This window comes from Lissotriton helveticus, chromosome 12 (genome assembly GCF_964261635.1).
Source record: "Lissotriton helveticus chromosome 12, aLisHel1.1, whole genome shotgun sequence".
In the NCBI taxonomy this organism is placed as follows: Eukaryota; Metazoa; Chordata; class Amphibia; order Caudata; family Salamandridae; genus Lissotriton; species Lissotriton helveticus.
This window is the reverse complement of record NC_136073.1, coordinates 812269088-812274347: the sequence shown is the minus strand read 5'-3', so window position 1 is coordinate 812274347 and position 5260 is coordinate 812269088.

The window sequence follows — 5260 nt, the reverse complement described above, 5'->3', positions numbered from 1 at the left end:
CACCGTTTGTGTTTCTTCTGCGTTTTTTACAGACTTTGTGCCTCGTTCCAAGCTCAGCAAAGTATAAAATAGGGAACAATTGATTTTGGTGCCCAATTTTTGACTTGCGCTTATTTTGGGTCTGGCGCTAATGGCGCTCACTCATGGTGTGTATTAGTGCTGTCTTGTGCTTTGTGGTGTGGTTTGAATTTTTTTTATCCAGAGCTGAATTTTGTTTTTGGTTCAGAGCTGCCCATCAGTGTGCTTCTAATGCTTGCTCTCCACTGCCTCTAGGCCCCTGTGACCAGCACTGTTTACTTCTCTCGCAACTACTCCAGGTTTAAGGCCTTTCAGTAGTTTCTTAACCATACAGTCTAGCTTCCCTCTTGTGTTTTCTCAGTTCAGCTCCCCAAGAGGTGCAACACCCAAGAGCACACTGTTTTTACCATCAAGCAGATGACGCCTTGGCTGGGTGTGGCGGCGCCATTGTTTTTCTAAGACAAAAGAACATTGCTAGACCCCACAGGCAGAGATAATGAGAGGTGGAAGTGAAGCCTGGAGGTCTGTGGAAGGGCACTGAGGAAAAGGAGAATCTGCGAGGGGTCTGAGGCTGAGGCTGAGGCGGGTGATAGTCTGCCACGCTTTCTCTGCAAAGAACTCATTAATTCCGATGGCCCGCTCTTCGTGCGTCTGCCTGCTACACCTTCATGGATCATTTGCTGATTTTATTACTCACTGATTATTTACTATTTGAGCCATCAGTTTCGTGCTGCCTGTGCACTGGTGCTTAACCGCACCAAACTTGTTTCTATGTTCGTGGAACTCAAGCTCTCCCTGTACATCCTTATATATATGACATCCCTTCTTTAGTTTCTCATCTATACCACCTGACACATACTGTATTGTAAAATCATGTTTAAATATGTTGGTTGGTTGACTCTGCACTGTGTTCTCACCTCACACCTTTCTTCTGTACAGCGCCGTGAAGCCCACTTTGATGGAATTTAGGATTTTTAAGACAGCAAATGACTATATGAGCATGTGCCTGCCTTGTATAGTTGCAGTGCGCAGTGAAACTAAAAGCTGAATCAAGCGCGCGGTGGGAGCGTGTGAGGCAGAGAGGCGGCGCCATGCGCGTGCACATCGCCTATCCGTGCGCGCACATGGTTTGTCTCCCTCCGCGCACCAAACCAAGAGCAATAGTCTCGCCAAGGCAAAGCAGCGGATGCGCTGCGTTCGCTAGGCGAGACCTAAAAAGCATTTGATGTTGTGAGGAAAGACATGTGTGAGGCAGGCATTCTGGCGCCTTTTGATACCCAGCGCATATCGATATTGATGATGGATGCTAGCGCAAGTGCTGTGCGAGCAGATGCATGGTATTAGGGAGAAAGCTGTGGCGTTTGCCTTGCGCTCCTTAATGGGAAGTGAGCATAACTATTCTGTGGAAAATATCAGAACCTTCCTGTGGGATGTTGTTTTTGCATCCGCCCAGATCACATACCCCTCAGCAAGGTGTTGAGCCCTGGAGGAGCAGGCAAAGGGTCAGCCAGGTTGGTGAGGCTAGCCTCCAGACATCAGAGCATATTCCAGGCTGGAAGAAAGTGCAGGTGGACTGTCTCTCACACTTATCCTTAGATTGGGCTGAAGTTGATGTTTGAAGCATTTTGACCAGGTAATAGGAGGGAGCTGTGGTGTGGTTTTATGTTTGTGAAGATCATGGATGGGCTTACATTGGCAGACAAGGATGTCATTATTAGGTGCAAAAAATGTGTGCCACCTGAAGCACTGAAGGAAAGGATTATCAATCGACCCCATGGGGGCCACTTTTGGCAAACCATGACAAAAAAAGGGTTAGAGCAAATTTTTGGTGGCTGTGTATGAATGATCAGATTACGTTTTAGGTGGAGAAATGCAATATATGTAAAAGAGAGCGAGAGAAGACTAAAGACAGGCATCCAGGCAGTATGGGCCATATCGAAGACTCTGGCATACCTTGGAGAACGCTTTGTTTCGATTTCATAGGACCCTTACGCAGGCTGAGGGAAGGTATGAAGAATGCATTAGTAATGGTGTATGTACATTCCACGTGGTTGATTGTTAAGTTTATGCCTGAAGTACACCATGAGTTGTACTACTGAAACATTAAAAGGAGTGTCCTTGGGGGGAAGGATTTCCTCACATATTAATTACAGATAATCAGATGCAACTCACATTGCATTAAATGAAGTAATATTTGGAAAATTGCAGTTGAAATTGCCATAATACCTCACTGTACAACCCCCAAGCCAATGGGATGGTGGAAAAGGCCAACCACTTAGTGAAGGGTGCCATATTAATGGCCAATGAAAGAGGAACAGCTGTTAAGAAGATGGTAAATGGTGAATGACAAGATTTGTTCCCATCACACCACAGCAAACGGAGCAACCAATGTTCCTCCAGTGGAAAAGATGAGAAGGAGGAGGCTGGACACAAAGTTGACTGGCATGGCTGACCAACAGTAGCTATTAGAAGAGAGAGAACAAAGGAAAAGGGGAAACCAAAGCGGTGATAAGTGCTGGCGACTGGGTGAAACTAAAGCACGGAAGAGTGAATATAGGAGTATCCAAATTTTGGGGTTCGTTCAAGGTTGAGGAACTGTTGGACGGTTATGTCAAGTTGGAGAATGGAAACAAGTGGAATATGTGCAAGGTGGCTCTATACCAAAGAGTAGGCACTGTTATCAAAAACAAGGAATTTGTTCAAGGGGAACTCAACAGTTACATGATGATGAAAAGCCGGTGAGGGATACTGTGGTTGGGGTGAGGACTCAAGGTGAGAATGCTGGTGGGGATGTAAGCGAGCATGTTTATGACAATACTTTACATGCCGTAGAAGTGAGAGATGAGCAAAATCCTAGGAACCGCAGATTATCCTGATTTGCAGTGCCCTCCTGTCCCTGCAGTAAGACCCAGAAGAGGCTCTGCCTTTGGACCTCAGTTGTAATGCATCCTGGGACATCTGTTAAATCAATAAACCCATGTTCACTTGGGAAAAATAGGATTGCTCTTATATACCTGGGGTACAGGAAGTGATATCATAGATGCCTTCATGCCGTAATGTGTTATATCATTCTTTTTTTTAATTTGTTTGAGTAGAAAAGGAGGTTATATATAGTAATGAGTAGTTGTTTTATTGCATGAATGTGCTCTTGTTTTGATGTATGCCTTTAATGTTTAGAATGTTCTTTTATCTTGTGATAGAATGTTGGTACGGTGTGGATTATTACTTTGTCGGTTAATCTGTGGCTGGCGAGTGGAGGATCACGTTTTATCTGGCCTTTTTGAATTTAAGATTTTACTACCTTTCTATATGTTGTGGGTGCTTTACCACAACCTTTAAGCAGTACCACTCAGCAACTTTCAACTTTAGCATCCTAGACTCCATCCTCACTGAGAAAAATTCTAATTCGAAGAGACTGCACAAGCTGAAACTGAAAAGCTCAAACCATGTCTTTTTTCAAGGAGATAATGAATAAAACTAATATACAGGAAAGTGATGCAAAAGATGTTTAAATGATGAAGTCACAAAGCATAAATCACTATAATAACTGTTTCTGACACTTTCGTCGAGCAGGAAGCTTTTGGGCCTTGATTTAAATTTTCCACCACACTGCAAATCTGCCTGCGCACACTCACTACTCATTCTGCGTGCCCCACTTATACCATGAACTCCTATTTTCACCACAACCTCTTTGGCCCTGCACAATCTCTTATATACCAAAAGAACAACATTACTCCAGGCTTCCATAATGTGTACGGTCTCAATGAACCTGGATATCCCTTTCATATAAACCTGAAAGCCTGTACTGACCAGCAAACACAGGGCCAGATCTAGAATTTGGTGGACAGAACTCTATTCCGCCAGGGTGGCGGAGGACATTCCATCAGCCACCAACAGCTACTACTGTTCACCAAATTATGAGATCCCTGCTGGACTAGCAGTGATCTCTGTGCCCTGAAAGGAATCACCGTCATCATAGCTGTTCCTATTAAGATACTAAAGATTTAGTGAGTGATTGGCCTCTGTTTTGACGGCCATCCACCTAAACTTTTACAAATTTTTTTTTTCAAAAAACAAACTTCCAAAGTGGAAGTTTTTTTTTTTAAAAACAAAAAACGAATGATCTTGAGGTCCAATCAACCACATCCAATTGGAGACAGTGCATTACTGAACAACGTACCCTTTCTTGTAACAAAATTCACCTGGGGCCTATTAAATGCTGCATGCTGGTGTCACACCAGCTTTTCCCCGAGGCACCCTCGTGACTGCTCCTCATCATCCTTCACCTAGATGCCAATTCACCAAAATCCCAGCAAGTGAGTGCCCACACCCTTCAACCATAACTGGAAGATTTTTTTTTTTTTAAATAAACAAAATAGAAAAAAATATTAATCACCCTCAGAGACCATAATGTGTCTGGGGAGTATACCTTACAAACAGCGCTACTGGACACATGTAGCAATGGTGGGCATAATATTTAGCAGGATTGTCTAAATTATGGGTGAGAAAAGACGATTAAGGGGTGTAATGCCACACTTTCTGTGTTAGTATTAGGTTGCTACTTTGTTATTTAAAACACATTACTGCTGTCTGGGCAAAGATGTAAACTCATTAATAATTTGACATGCATCTGAAAGGTGACCAGTTAACCTCCGCAAAGAATCTACCACTGTGCGGCACCAGGTTGGACACTATTTTTAAGTAACTTTTGATCTGCTTGAGCTACAAACATATTTTACTTTTGGTCGCAATCTATAAACGGTGCAGCAGGTGGTTGATTACGTTGCAAGTATGGTAAATCCAGGGCTTTAAGTGGGACGAAAAAACTTAGGGGGGGTCTCTAAAAGGGGCATGGTCAATGTAATGAGGGGCGTGGCTTAAAACACCCAAGCTAAAAATCTGTGCTTAGCATAGTGTGCCGCCCTAGTCTGGTATTTTGCTGCTTCTATCATTGCATCCAGAATTATAATACAACAAGTAACATTACACCTACAACAAACCATGCCAATGGTTGTTAGTTGCATAAGATAAATAGGCAACAACTATGGCTTTGTTGTATATAATATTGAAAATGCTTCCATTCTGAAATGAGGAGACTGAAAGAACTATAACCAGTCTCTTTGAAGTTGCATCAAAGGCAGTGAAGGGTGCTACTTCTGCAGAGTTAAGATTTAGTTTCAACCTGAGGGTGAGGGCAAAAATGGAGGGCCCGATAGGGACCCATCTCAGCACCTGCTTTTTA